The following is a 15,939-nucleotide window of genomic DNA, read 5'->3' on the forward strand; positions in this document are numbered from 1 at the left end:
GTGACAAATATATACAACACCTGACTATCTATCTAAGTAAGTGCACAATAATATATACAGAAAATATATACACAATCACAGTACAAAAGGGATTAGGCAGAATATCAGTCAGTAGGAGAGCAAGGTCAGCAACAGGTTATCAGAAAAGCACAGTACCAGGGATTAGGCAAAAGGAAGGTCTCAGACAGAAGTAACAGGGTTCGGCAACAGGAAGGCATAAACAGAGATCAGGGCAAGAATCAGAAACCAGGATGTCCAGAAACTCAGACCTGGGAGCTCAAAGTTCTGGCAATTAGCAGGGGGAAGAGGCAGTCCTTAAATAGTCCAAGTGATAACAGGATGCATGTGATGAGTTGTAGAAAATTAGGGCTGCTCACAGTCCACAGAGCCCTCTGCTGGTGGCACAATGAAAGTCCCGGCAGTCCATGCAAATGCTGCCACCAGCAGGCAGGAAAAGTTATACATGAGTCGTAACACTTCTCTCCTTTAAACCTAAAGAAAATTCCTGTCAGATCCCTATGGTTCTTACCCTTTCTCCTTAGCAGGCTGCTCGAGTCATCCATGAACACTGGCATATCCTGGGCAGTGACCCTACCCTAAAGGACACCTTTGGAGAGCATCCCATCTGTGCCTATCGCAGATCGAGAAATATCCGTGTCACTCTCGTGCATGCGCAGAGCACTCCTCAGCAACGTTCTACAGGTAATTGGCTTACCAGTGCAGGGAGACCACAGGGTATGTTCCCCTGTGGCCATTATGCTCAATGCAACTTTGTTTCATGAGGTGATTCTTTTGCACTTCCACGTAGCGGTGTACGGATCCCTTTTAAAGATTTTGGTAATTGATCTTCCAAGGGTGTCGTGTACTTAATTACCTGTCCCTGTAGCCTGGCCTATGTAGGTCAGACCACTAGGGAAATTAGGCGCAGAATAAGTGAGCACCGCAGTGATATCAAAGGTGGGGTACTTACATCTCCCCTTGCCAGGCATTTTTTGGAAGCGCTACACAATGTGTCTCAACTAAGATTTCGTATTATTGAAGTTGTTAAACCTAATTCCAGAGGTGGTGATTTTGAAAGAAAACTAATATAAAGAGAGCTACATTGGATCTATAAGTTGGATACATAGCATCCACATGGACTAAATGAGGAAGCAATACTGAGTTGCTTTTTATAGTATACTACTGTTGTATTTTGGTTAACAGCTAGGGGGTGCTGTCATCGCTTTCTGTATGAAATCTTTACTGGCCACTATGAGATTGCTAATTTTACTTTGTGTTCTGGACGATTATGTATATATTTGTGTATTTATTTGTTTTGTTTGTTTATTTGTAGATCTCTGGATGCCCTCACACCGCTCATCTACAATATACCGAATTATGACATCTGCGGGGACTGTTTTCTTGCTGTTTGCCTCCTCCTCCTCCTGCTTAAGTCATATACAAGTGCAGTACCCCCAACCCCATGACCGGCGCGGTGGCCATCTTGTGGCTGGAGCTGCTTCCAGCGTCCAGGCCAGCCGTGCATTGGGTATGGTTGGCGTCCGCACGTGACGCAATGACGCAGCGACGCAGCGACGCACGTCGCGTGACGTCATTCCGTCACTGGGCCGGCCCCAGTGTGACGGCATTTTCCCCTCATGCTCAGTCCGCTATTCAAACAGGATGCAGACACACCATGCCAGGACATCGCCGCTCGCTATCTGCTCCAGTTGCCAATTACTGCTTGCTTGGCCATTGAGAAAGGACATCCGTCCGAAACGCTGCATCTGGGTAAATTGGCGGTGCTTGTGCCTCACTCACTCTGTTACGCTGCCTTGGACCTTATTGCTCCCTGTGTGTGTGTATATATATATATATATATATATATATATATATATATATATATATATATATATATGGACATTGCTTTTGGGCACATGCCAGCACTGTAAATTGGATATACAGCAGCTCCTATTGTACACATTACGCTGTTTGCATTCTCTACTGAGTTTCTCTATTACATGCTGTATGTCATACATTAGGTGGGCTATGTTGTACCCATTTTTTGTAAATATTTTGTACCTATATGGCACTATGTTCTCTGACCTATTTGTCTAATACATATGATCTTTTTTGCATTTAATCCATGGTGTGTGTGTTTTATATATATTTTTCTCATGATATATTTAACCACTTCAGCCTACAGCTTCGAAAATCTTATGCATCCGAGCAATGTTCACCTCCCATTCATTCGCTAATAACTTTATCGCTACTTATCAAAATTAATTGATCTATATCTCGTTTTTTCCGCCACTAATTAGGCTTTCTTTAGGTATTACATTTTGCTAAGAGCCACGTTACTGTAAATACATTTTAACAGGAAGATTAAGATAGAAATGGAAAAAAATCATTATTTCTCAGTTTTTGGCCATTATAGTTTAAAATTAATACATGCTACAGTAATTAAAACCCATGCATTTTATGTGCCCAATTGTCCCGCTTATTACACCATTTCAATTACATCCCTATCACAATTTATGGCGCCGATATTTTATTTAGAAATAAAGGTGCATTTTTTCAATTTGCGTCCATCACTATTTACAAGCTTATAATTTTAAAAAAATTTAATAAGATACTCTCTTGACATGTATATTTAAAAAGTTCAGACCCTTAGGTAACTATTTATGTAGTTTTTTTTTTATTATTGTAATTTTTTTTATTTTTTTTTTAATACAAAACTGTATTTGGGTAATTTTAGTTTGGGAGGTAAATAGCCAATTTTAGATGTAATGTAATGTATTTTTTTATTCAGTACAGGTATGTGGGTGCAGTTTACTATTTGGCCACAAGATGGCCACATTCAAAAAATTCCTAGATGCGAACGATGTCGCATCTAGGAACTAAAAAGAAGAGAAGAAGTTTCCTGGGGGCAGAAATACCACGCTCTCTGATGAGAAAGCGTCGGTATTTCTGCCGGGGATTTAGATCGGTGAATGGGAATTATATTCCCATTCACTGATCGGGGGGGCAGCGGGAGGCAGCGGGAGCGCGCGAGGGCGCGCGCCCGATCGCGCGCACCACACGGTTGCAGCACCACTGCCTATCTGGACGGATATATGCGTTCAGATATGGCGAAGTGGTTAATTTGTCATTTAAATGCTGTTTAAACCACCAGAAAGCAAGAAAATACTCAAAATAATCCTGACAGTACTTTTTCACCTACTTTTTGGTACTTTTGTAGTTGATAAGTGCTGGAAAGTAATTTTAAATTGAAGATGAAAAATTATCTCCTAGGAGAAAACTTAGGTGAAAAGGCGACTTGCATATGGCCACATGAGCCTGATCCAATTCACTTTTTCTCCTAAGTTTTCTCCTAGGAGATAATTTTTCATCTTTATAATAACTTTTTCATCATGTTTATAATAACTTGTGCACCCTGCAATTGAAAAAGTAACAAAAAGTAGGTGAAAAAGTCAAAATTATTCTTGCTGGCTCCATTTGATTTATAATGGGAAAATATCACCTAGGAGAAAACCTAGGAGATAAAATAAGTTGATTTGGGCCCCATGGGAGAGCAGGTGGCCCTTCATGCCCCTTAAGCTTTGTTAGTGTATGCAACCGGTAGAGTGGCAGGAAAGCTGAGCAGATGCAGCACTACTGTGCACCCAGGAATTAGGAACACTTTTGTGTGAGACAGCACATGAAAAAAGCTTTTGCATCAGGGTTAGGAACTGTTAAATAGAAAAATGTATGTTTCTTACTCAGTGAAGATGTTCCAGTATAACCATGGGTTGTTTGGTATCCTTGTTTGGTATCCATGATTGTTGGTAAGGGCCAAGGTCATCTACATTGCAGCCCAGGGGCATCCTCCATTTTGTCACTTACTGGGATGTTGCAGGCAAGTTTATCTAGCAGTATGTGGTAAAAGAAAACATATTGAATACAGCCTCTGCCTCTGGTGGTAATGGTCGCCTCGCTACCTCAATTTCCTCCAGGCTGATGTTCTTACTGTGCTCTTTTGTTTTGGGCTGTACGAGGAAGTGAAGTGAGGTGTTACAAACTTGGTTTTCACATGATAAATAGAAAGTGCTATCTCTGCCTCCATGCTCTATAAATACGGTATACAGGATCTTCTAAAAAAAATTAGCATACTGTGATAAAGTTCATTATTTTCTGTAATGTACTGATAAACATTAGACTTTCATATATTTTAGATTCATTACACACAACTGAAGTAGTTCAAGCCTTTTATTGTTTTTCTTATTGATGATTTTGGCATACAGCTCAGGAAAACCCAAGTTTCCTATCTCAAAAAATTAGCATATTTCATCCGACCAATAAAAGAAAAGTGTTTTTAAAACAAAAAAAGTTAACCTTCAAATAATTATGTTCAGTTATGCACTCAATACTTGGTCAGGAATTATTTTGCAGAAATGACTGCTTCAACGCGGCGTGGCATGGAGGCAATCAGCCTGTGGCACTGCTCAGGTGTTATGGAGGCCCAGGATGCTTCGATAGCGGCCTTAAGCTCATCCAGAGTGTTGGGTCTTGCTTCTCTCAACTTTCTCTTCACAATATCCCACAGATTCTCTATGGGGTTCAGGTCAGGAGAGTTGGCAGGCCAATTGAGCACAGTAATACCATGGTCAGTAAACCATTTACCAGTGGTTTTGGCACTGTGAGCAGGTGCCAGGTCGTGCTGAAAAATGAAATCTTTATCTCCATAAAGCTTTTCAGCAAATGGAAGCATGAACCCACTTTTGAACCAGAAACAGCGGCAGAAGTGCCTGACCTGAGCTACAGAGAAGTTGCACTGGACTGTTGCTCAGTGGTCCAAAGTACTTTTTTCGGATGAAAGCAACTTTTACATGTCATTTGGAAATCAAGGTGCCAGAGTCTGGAGGAAGACTGGGGAGAGGGAAATGCCAAAATGCCTGAAGTCCAGTGTCAAGTACCCACAGTCAGTGATGGTCTGGGGTGCCATGTCAGCTGCTGGTGTTGGTCCACTGTGTTTTATCAAGGGCAGGGTCAATGCTGCTAGCTATCAGGAGATTTTGGAGCACTTCATGCTTCCACCTGCTGAAAAGCTTTATGAAGATGAAGATTTCATTTTTCAGCACGACCTGGCACCTGCTCACAGTGCCAAAACCACTGGTAAATGGTTTACTGACCATGGTATTACTGTGCTCAATTGGCCTGCCAACTCTCCTGACCTGAACCCCATAGAGAATCTGTGGGATATTGTGAAGAGAAAGTTGAGCGACGCAAGACCCAACACTCTGGATGAGCTTAAGGCCGCTATCTAAGCATCCTGGGCCTCCATAACACCTGAGCAGTGCCACAGGCTGATTGCTTCCATACCACGCCGCATTGAAGCAGTCATTTCTGCAAAAGGATTCCCGACCAAGTATTGAGTGCATAACTGAACATAATTATTTGAAGGTTGACTTTTTTTGTTTTAAAAACACTTTTCTTTTATTGGTCGGATGAAATATGCTAATTTTTTGAGATAGGAAACTTGGGTTTTCCTGAGCTGTATGCCAAAATCATCAATAAGAAAAAACAATAAAAGGCTTGAACTACTTCAGTTGTGTGTATTTGAATCTAAAATATATGAAAGTCTAACGTTTATCAGTACGTTACAGAAAATAATGAACTTTATCACAGTATGCTAATTTTTTGAGAAGATCCTGTAATTTATCCAGTGTTTACCCAGGACCTATCCCAGATTCTGTGAACACGCTTACTACACGAGGAACATAAGGGGGTGCAACCTTCAGTCCTTCAACATCATCCCAGATAGTTTGACTGGAGAATTATCCCCACTGTTTCATCGTGTAAGTTGTGACACTAGATCACTATTGAGTGTGACCATTTTTCAGGACCATATACAATTATTGCTGTACAATAATTCATAGCAGTAATTCATTGCTGATTTATGAAAGAACTGTAGAATTATTCCCAACCTTTCATCATATACACTGACACCAGGGGCTATATGCAATACACTTTTTCTCCTGAGTTTTCTCCTAGAAGATAATTATTCATCTTGTATTTAAAATCACTTTTCAGCATTTTGGAATTGAAAAAGTACCAAAAGTAGTCGAAAAACTACTATCAAAATAATTTTGAGTATTTTCTTGCTTGTCACTCATTAAAAATGCATTTTATTTATTTAGTTATAAAACTATCACCTAGGAAACAACTCAGGTGAAAAAGTGAATTGCACATGAGCAGATATTATTATCACGTGTGACCATTTTTCAGGACCTGGCTGCAGTTCACTCCTGATAGCCTAATGTGCTTCTCAGCATCCACTCAAGTGAGTAGAGCTGCAAATTAGCACTTTAGGATAATTAAAGTTGGTGATCTCAGTATCAAGAGTCCTTTCATTAATACATCTGGCAAAAAAGTAGTCTTTTGGCCATTAGCATTGTAAGCCAAGCCACCATTTCACGGTAGACTTTTTTAGGCTGGGTCCTACACTACACTACACTAGTCTACTCTGTCTGTTGCTAGTCACCCTAATATCATTGATACTACATTTCCTGCTATAATTGATATGGTGTTATTCACCAATGCCAATATGCTCTTTAGTTGGATGTGTGTACAACGGTAGCCCTAATCGAATCCTATTCTCATCTATGTGGGGAGGCCTATATAACAGCTAGCCTGTCATAGCTGTACAGAGCAATATTTCATAGCAGCAATTATTAGCTGATGTATTAAAGAACTGGTGAATTATCCCCAATATACTATCGTATAAGTTGTGACCCCAAATTACTTTCAAGTGTGACCATTTTTCAGGGCCATATACGATTATTGCTCTACAATATTTCCTGGCAGTAATTAATTGCTGATTTATGAAAAAACTGAAGAAGTATCCCCACTTGTTCATAGTATAAGTTGTGATACCAGATTACCATCAAGTGTGACCATTTTTCAGGACCACATACTAGTGTAGAGAAATAATTCATAGCAGCAATTCTTAGCTAATGTATGAAAGAACTGGAGAATTATCCCCTCTCTTTCATTGTATAAGTTATGAAACCAAATTACTATCAAATAAGACCATTTTTCAGGACCATATATGATTTTTGCTCTATAATAATGTATAGCAGTAAATCATTGCTGTTTTATGAAAGAACTGGAGAATTATCCCCACCCTTTCATCATATACTGTACTTTGACACCATATTACAATCAAGTGTGACCATTTTTCAGACCTGGCTGCATACGCCACAGTTCACTTCTGATGGCCTAACATGCTTCTCAGCATCCATTCATCCAATCCATGATGGCAAAAATAAGTCCTCGAGTGTGTAAAGGACCAAACAAAGCTTAAAAAAAGCTATGCAAAACAGAAATGTGCCTTCTTAAAACAGAAGGTACTTGCGATTATTCAGTTTGGAGTCAGCATATGATGTCTCCCAAAATGCATCACAGGGATGATTTGCATATTCAGCAGTAATGCCTTGTGGGGCACCTTATATATGCTAACACCAACCTGAATAATTGCAAATATCTTCTGTTTTAAGAAGGTGAACTTTTGTGTTGTATCAATGGCAATGCAGCTGAAATGCCAAAATTGTCAGGAATCTTAAAGAGACTCCGTAACAAAAATTGCATCCTGTTTTTTATCATCCTACAAGTTCCAAAAGCTATTCTAATGTGTTCTGGCTTACTGCAGCACTTTGTACTATCACAGTCTCTGTAATAAATCAATGTATCTTTCCCTTGTCAGACTTGTCAGCCTGTGTCTGGAAGGCTGCCAAGTTCTTCAGTGTTGTGGTTCTGCTATGCACTCCCCCCTCAGGGGGGAAAGAAACACACAAATGATCTCTTGAGATTCAAAAGGAATGTTGTATACAGCCTGCTTGTGTATGAATGTATTTTCTATGTGTGGACATACTATACATCAACCTACTTCCTGTTTTGGTGGCCATTTTGTTTGTTTATAAACAAACTTTTTAAAACTGTTTTTAACCACTTTTAATGCGGCGGGGAGCGGCGAAATTGTGACAGAGGGTAATAGGAGATGTCCCTTAACGCACTGGTATGTTTACTTTTGTGCGATTTTAACAATACAGATTCTCTTTAAAGAGCACATCCGGACGAAAAAAGATTTGAATGGCGATACATATATGTAATCTATGCACTGTGTAAAGTTAGATGTTACGTTGGGTTGCAAAAGTATTCGGCCCCCTTGAAGTTTTCCACATTTGTCATATTACTGCCACAAACATGAATCAATTTTATTGGAATTCCACATGAAAGACCAACACAAAGTGGTGTACACATGAGAAGTGGAACAAAAATCATACATGATTCCAAACATTTTTTACAAATAAATAACTGCAAAGTGGTGTGTGCATAATTATTCGGCCTATAGACATTGTCTGATGAGTGCTAATGACTAAATAGAGTGCACCTGTGTGTAATCTAATGTCAGTACAAATACAGCTGCTCTGTGAGGGACGTCAGAGGTTGTCTAAGAGAATATTGGGAGCAACAACACAGTGAAGTCCAAAGGACACACCAGACAGGTCAGGGATCAAGTTATTGAGAAATTTAAAGCAGGCTTAGGCTACAAAAAGATTTCCAAAGCCTTGAACATCCCACGGAGCACTGTTCAAGCGATCATTCAGAAATGGAAGAAGTATGGCACAACTGTAAACCTACCAAGATAAGGCCATCAACCTAAACTCACAGGCCAAACAAGGAGAGCGCTGATCAGAAATGCAGTCAAGAGGCCCATGGTGACTCTGGACGAGCTGCAGATATCTACAGCTCAGGTGGGGGAATCTGTCCATAGGACAACTATTAGTCGTGCACTGCACAAAGTTGGCCTTTATGGAGGAGTGGCAAGAAGAAAGGCATTGTTAATAGAAAGCATAAGAAGTCCCGTTTGCCACAAGCCATGTGGGGGACACAGCAACCATGTGGAAGAAGGTGCTCTGGTCAGATGAGACCAAAATGGAACTTTTTGGCCAAAATGCAAAACGCTATGTGTGGCAGAAAACTAACCCCGCACATCACTCTGAACACACCATCCCCACTGTCAAATATAGTGGTGGCAGCATCATGCTCGGGGGATGCATCTCTTCAGCAGGGACAGGGAAGCTGGTCAGAGTTGATGGGAAGATGGATGGAGCCAAATGCAGGGCAAACTTGGAAAAAAAACTCTTGGAGACTGCAAAAGACTTGAGACTGGGGCGGAGGTTCACCTTCCAGCAGGACAATGACCCTAAACATAAAGCCAGGGCAACAATGGAATGGTTTAAAACAAAATATATCTGTGTGTTAGAATGGCCCAGTCAAAGTCCAGATCTAAATCCAATCGAGAATCTGGGGCAAGATCTGAAAACTGCTGTTCACAAACGCTGTCCATCTAATGTGACTGAGCTGGAGCTGTTTTGCAAAGAAGAATGGGCAAGGATTTCAGTCTCTAGATGTGCAAAGCTGGTAGAGACATACCCTAAAAGACTGGCAGCTGTAATTGCAGCAAAAGGTGGTTCTACAAAGTATTGACTCAGGGGGTCGAATAATTACGCACACCCCACTTTGCAGTTGTATATTTGTAAAAAATGGTTGGAAGAATGTATGATTTTCGATCCACTTCTCACGTGTACACCACTTTGTATTGGTCTTTCACGTGGAATTTCAATAAAATTGATTAATGTTTGTAGCAGTAATGTGACAAAATGTGGAAAACTTCGAGGGGGCAGAATACTTTTGCAACCCACTGTATAACTTTGTTCTATGTTGTATTACCTTGTTATATCTGTCATCCTTGTATCATCTGGCGCCACGGTTACCATATTGAAAATTATCTACTACTATCCTTGTATCATTGTATATATTTATTGTCCAGCGCTGCGTAATATGTTGGCGCTTTATAAATACAATAAATAATAATAATAATAATACTCTGTTGCTATGTTTGATAAAAAAAATGAGTGTCCTTTCACAGTGCACAGTAGTATTGCAGAATAATGCTGCATGTCAAATCACTGTCCATACAATTTATTGTATGATGTATGATTTTCGATCCACTTCTCACATGTACACCACTTTGTATTGGTCTTTCACGTGGAATTCCAATAAAATTGATGCATGTTTGTGGCAGTAATGTGACAAAATGTGGAAAACTTCAAGGGGGCCGAATACTTTTGCAACCCACTGTATAAAGTTTAGATCTAGTACATTGTAGTGGATAGAACAGACTCATATTTATATCTGTAGCAGCACTTCCTTCTTTCTCCTCATGCTGAAGCTGTGCCAAAGTACACCCTCAGTATTGGGTCTTCCCCTCCAGCCTGGTTCCCTCCCCTGCCCCTCCCTCCCCTGCTCTCTGCCTGCCTGGATCCAATTACATCTCTTTTCACAGTGTGTAGCAGAGAGGAAGCACAGCAGAGCAGCTGCAGCCTATTGTATCATGTCTGCTTGCTATAAATCATATTCCACATGTCTGTCTGTCTGCCTGCCTGCATTAGATCACATGGACATGGGGGGTGGAGTTATGACATCAATCCCCCAGCATCTTTTGCACTTATAGTTTGCAAAACACGAAAAGAAAATGGGCACTCCCAGCTAGCACATTCCTACCTTATATCTACCTTATATCGCATGGTAATTTAGGGGTCCTGGTCTGTGGCGGCTTCCGGGACCCCTGACTGTGGTGTGAACCAGTGTTTTGTGGTTTTAAATCTCTCTTTTTGCAGCTTCCAGGATGCGGTTAATAGGTGAGTGGGCCAAGTGGGGGGTTACCTACACGTGGAGTCCCTGCTGAGTGACATAATCTACGATTACGTCCGACCGAAGCCTCCTTCCTGAATGCTGCTAAATTGATGCAATTCATGTAATTCCTGCTAGATTTGATACGGCAGACAAAGGGTGTATACCATTGCACCTGATTGGCCGAAAGGCATCTGCTGATCAGATATAAGGTAGGAGTGTGCTAGCTGGGAGTGTGCATTTGCTTTTCGTGTTTTGCATCAGCATTCAGTTGAGAGGCAGTGAGGGTGATTCCCCTGGTGGTGAGGGGTCAAGGGCTCACCTGTATCTCCCTCTGGGTATTGCATGGTAGTTTAGGGGTCCCGGTCTGTGGCAGATTCCGGGACCCCGACTGTCGTGTGAACCAGTGTATTGTGCACTTATAGTTTGGGAAGGAAAAAATCCCCCTGGCCCAATTACACATTGGGGGCGGGATTTCAAGACCATATGTGGAATACAGACCCTGTGGGTGAGAAAATCACACTTTATTATGCATGAATTTTATATATCTTGGCAACCTATTAGTTTTAAAGCAAACTGTAATTTATAATGTAGGTACTCACAGGTAATGTAAGTAAAACCCAGGAATGCCAAGTAGTTAAAGTGACCCTGTAGTGAGAGTTACATGGGGGCAGGCATATTTATTTCCTTTAAAAGAACGCCTGTTTGTGAGGAAACGCGGAAAAGCCGCTGCATGTGCCAAGAGCTAGGCGGCTGACTCCGCGTCCTACGCGGCGGTTTGCACGCATCTGGTTGTGTGGTGGAACGCGGAAAAGCCGCCGCATGTCCTGACAGCAAAGCGGCTGTTTGCATGCAGCAGCATGTGCTTGGTGTGGCTGGGTCTGTTAGTGCACCTAGGCAGATGGAGAGCTATGCTCGCGCGGGCCTGAATTCAGGACCTTTATACCTGCAGAGGAAGTGTCAGCTGATCAGGAAGGTCAGCTGATTCCTGCAGGACTCATGATTGGCTGAATGGTTCGGGCGGGGCAGCAGAGTCCAGCAACTATATATTCTGATGCTTATTCAGTTGCTGGTTGTCTGGCGTTGCAAACACATACGTGGGAGCACTCAGACCTGTGGTCAGATCCTTAAGTGTGCCGGGACCAGCTGGAGCTGTAATCCCACACTTAGCTAGATTCTGTTGATAGCTAAAGTACTAGTTTGATTGTGATTATCTGTTATGACTCTTTGCCTGCCTGACTATCCTCCTGAACTCTGATCTTGTACCATGCCATTCTGATACTCTGTTGCCGAACCCCGGCACGTCCTTAGACTCTGCTTCTGCCTCCTGATCTTGTACCTCGATATTTCTGATACCCTGTTGCCGAACCCCGCCTGTACCTAGACTCCGCCTCTGCCTTCTGATTCTGTACTTTATCTGTCCGTGTGTTACAACCTGGCTTGTCCGACCTCGAGAACCGACCTTACTATTGGAGGCGGTTCCCCGTCCTGTTAGTGACACTATCTCCTGAGTGTTACTTTCAGACTTACCTTCCTACTGTCAGCCCGACTCCTCCCACCTTGGAGAGTTCAGGCCTTCGGAAGGAAGCCGTGCAGTACTCCTCACTGCACTGAGGCCAGTCCTCTAAGTGTTACTGTTACACCAAACACTACACTCTACTCAGGTGAACAGAAGTTAGCTGGTATATCGGATTATCGGTGATACTGCAGATCACTTATATTCTGGTATACATCTGTATTCCCAGTGATACTGCAGATCACCAGTAATCAGATCCTCTCTGTGCTTCACCGTTCGTTACACTGTTATCTTACAATCCTGCTGATCTTTTTGGTTACAGTTTCACACGTGAAACAAGCATCTGGCTAATGTGGTCATAATTGTAACGATGGGTGTCAACACGCAGAGAGAATCTGATTACTGGTGATCTGCAGAATCACCCGCAATGCAGATATACACCAGATTATGGATGGTCTGCAGTATCACCAATAATCCGGGTATGTCTAACCTCTGGACACTAGTATAATGTGAGTGTTTGGTGTAACAGTACAACTCTGAGCATAGACCACCAGGGACCCCGGTGGCCTGAGTGACTTGAGGAATACTCCCCTGACTGTGGGGAATATTCCTGTAGCCTGAGGACTCCCTAGGAGAGGGACCCAGGCTGGGTTGCAGGAAGCCCTGCTGCTAATTTGAACAGACTTGCCCTAACTAGGTGTGAGGGCCAAGTCTCTATGCCTTGGAACCGGGCTAAGTCAAATACACATACAATACAATCCTGGCTCTGGGTGTGAGGTCCGATCACAACACCCTGGAACTAGCCTACCGAATACCCTAGTCTTGGGTGTGAGGTCCGTGATCACAACACCCCGGAACTAGTCTAGAGCATAACATAGGAATGACACAGTATCCTAGTCTTTGGTGTGAGGTCCGTAGTCACAACACCCTGGAACTGGTCTAAAGCATAACATAAAACTGACACAGTATCCTAGTCTTGGGTGTGAGGTCTGTAGTCACAACACCCTGGAACTGGTCTAAAGCATAACATAGACACGGTATCCTAGTCTTGGGTGTGAGGTCTGTAGTCACAACACCCTGGAACTGGTCTAAAGCATAACATAGAACTGACACAGTATCCTAGTCTTGGGTGTGAGGTCTGTAGTCACAACACCCTGTAACTGGTCTAAAGCATAACATAGAACTGACACAGTATCCTAGTCTTGGGTGTGAGGTCCGTAGTCACAACACCCTGGAACTGGTCTAAAGCATAACATAGAACTGACACAGTATCCTAGTCTTGGGTGTGAGGTCCGTAGTCACAACACCCTGGAACTGGTCTAAAGCATAACAGTAAAGCCACAAGAGTAATCTAGCTCAGTGTGAATCCCCAGGTCCACCTGGCTCTTAACACACTGTAGGATCTGACTGTGGTCTGTGTGCCAACACATAAGCATTCGCAACGGCAGACAACGTGAGACTAAAGGACAAGCAGCTATATAGTGCAGCGCAGATCAGCGCCGTCCAGTCCCCTTCAGCCAACCGCCGTTCGTTCTGGGATCAGCTGACCCGTAGAGTCAGCTGACCCCTTTCTGCTTCTCATAAAGCTTCTGCCTCTCGGCGCGCGCACGCGTATTCCTCAGCCTATGTGCACAGGAAGGCTGAACCACATCAGACACATGTCGCCGCGCAGAAACCGCCGGGCTGAACGCGGAACTAGCCGCCGCGCCGTCAGAGCACGCTGCGGCTTTTCCGCAATCCTTCACAATAATTTAGTCAGAGCACCTGATCTTTGTATCTGAACTGTACAACAGGTAACTGGCATTGTTTAGCACAGCTATAGTGCATTCATAACACATTTTATAACTCTAGGGCGGAGCTATGGAGCGACGTACTGGGCGTGTGACATCATCGGATGCAGTAGTACGAAACACACACTGAGTTTGTTTGGTTCTTTTCGGGCGCCGGCGGGTGAAAGCGGCTTCTTGTCCGCATATACACACGTATATTGCGCTGTATATAAACGGTGCATGAGCGGGAGTGTTGCAGCAATTTTCAAGTTGCCAGCATTTAGCCTCTGAGTCACCCAGCCTCTACTACCCATGTTTATGTGCCGAACCATCTGGTATGTATGATTATCTGCACTATGTGCACAGGAACTTTTGAATAGATTTGTTTTGATCTTGTTTTTACTGCGATTTTACAATAAATACTTTTACGCTATGAGAGCGCCTTCTGCTTCTATTTTGGATCTACTATAACTTCCAGAGGCCAACACCGGGAGTGGACACCATTCATCGGGACTTGCCAGAGAGGCTGTGGGGTGGCCAATACCCCAGAAGTGATCAGGAGCCCGATTCAGGCCGCTGCATCCAGCAAGTCTGGAAAAAAGTGCGGTGTGCTAGTAGCCCCCCCCCCCCATGCTGTGTTTGTGTTCTAATCAGAACCAACATCTGGGAACAGGAATCAGTGTGGGCTGTACTAGCAGCTGGCTCATTTGTTCTACATGTAGCGCTTTTATCTATTCCCCATCTTGTTTTCTTAGGTCTTTTTCCAGAATAAGTTTTATACATATTAGAACATTCCCTTTGCTGCACAGTCAAAATGCCATTTCTCTCTGTGAGATTCATCTTTGCAAACACAGTTTAATTCCATCAGTATATTGCACTCATCCACAGACATAGCTGAACTAAGCTGTTTTATTTATGTTCTTCTTGCACAGTGATATTTCAAGCTGTGACCAACCAGGAGACAGACAGCTGAATTATTGAAAAATTCCTTCTTTCTTTCCACCTGAGCCTCCAAGTGAAGTATGTGTACTGTACATTGCTCTTTTATGCTGAGTCCAAATGCCTGTTGTTTGTATTCTGAAATAGCTCCCTATTAGGGAAGCAGGAAATTTAGGCGCATGAGGGTAGTGGACAAAAAACGCGTCGCCATTCACTCACATAATAAATACCGTTTGATGGACGGCGAACAGGAAAAAAGGACGCCTGGAGATTATTAACGTTTTCAAACAGCGCCCAGAGATTTTTAATGTCTTCTAACGGCGCTTGTGATGATTTAAGTTTACAAAATGCGCCAGTGGCGAATAACGTTTACAAAATGCTAAATACTAAACATATTTATTGTATTTCAGCGAGGAGAACACTAGCGCATACCACTAAGGCTGCATCTGAAATGACCACCAGCTCATGTGTGCAGCACCTAAATAGACTTTCTGCACACGTCGCATTCAATTCAGATGCAAATCATATGCATATCTGCTACTACTTATCATGCAAACAGGAAACTCAGGAGGAGGGGCTGGGAGCAGCTAACCTGATAGTCACATACTTACAGAGTTAAGAAAAAATGGGGGGAAAGGCTGCGCATCCCTAAACACATGCTGCAATTGAATGGTTAATCGCACAGGCATACACCGCCTCTGCTAGACTGAAAAATGCATGCCCTGCATCCAAAACAAGTGCTAGCATTTTTTACACTAGGAGGAACTTTAGCTTCCAATATGGTTTGCATGCAAAGTATAATGTACTAGACACTTGAGCCATGGTGAGGCAAACCTCCGGGCAAGTGACCTAACCTAGGAGGTTTGCGCTGGCATTCTCCTCGCTGTTCAACAAAATGTAAGTTACACATTTTTTTTGCTTAGCTGCTCCCAAGGTTTTAAATTTAGGTTAGGTCACTTGCCCAGAGGTTTGCCTCACCATGGCGCAAGTGTCTAGTAC

The 15,939-nt window shown here is 42.7% G+C and overlaps 1 long non-coding RNA gene across 1 annotated transcript in view; it reads right to left on the minus strand.

Moving 5' to 3' along the window:
* Window positions 1-3,801: 3,801 nt before the first annotated feature.
* The window catches only part of LOC137546791 (uncharacterized), an 80,498-nt gene continuing 68,360 nt past the window's right edge, over window positions 3,802-15,939 (minus strand). Inside the window, exon 8 of the long non-coding RNA XR_011026372.1 lies at window positions 3,802-4,007. This is a non-coding gene — a long non-coding RNA (uncharacterized lncRNA). The remainder of the gene's footprint in view (window positions 4,008-15,939) is intronic.

The sequence above is a fragment of the Hyperolius riggenbachi genome, chromosome 2, assembly GCF_040937935.1.
Source record: "Hyperolius riggenbachi isolate aHypRig1 chromosome 2, aHypRig1.pri, whole genome shotgun sequence".
NCBI classification, from domain to species: Eukaryota; Metazoa; Chordata; class Amphibia; order Anura; family Hyperoliidae; genus Hyperolius; species Hyperolius riggenbachi.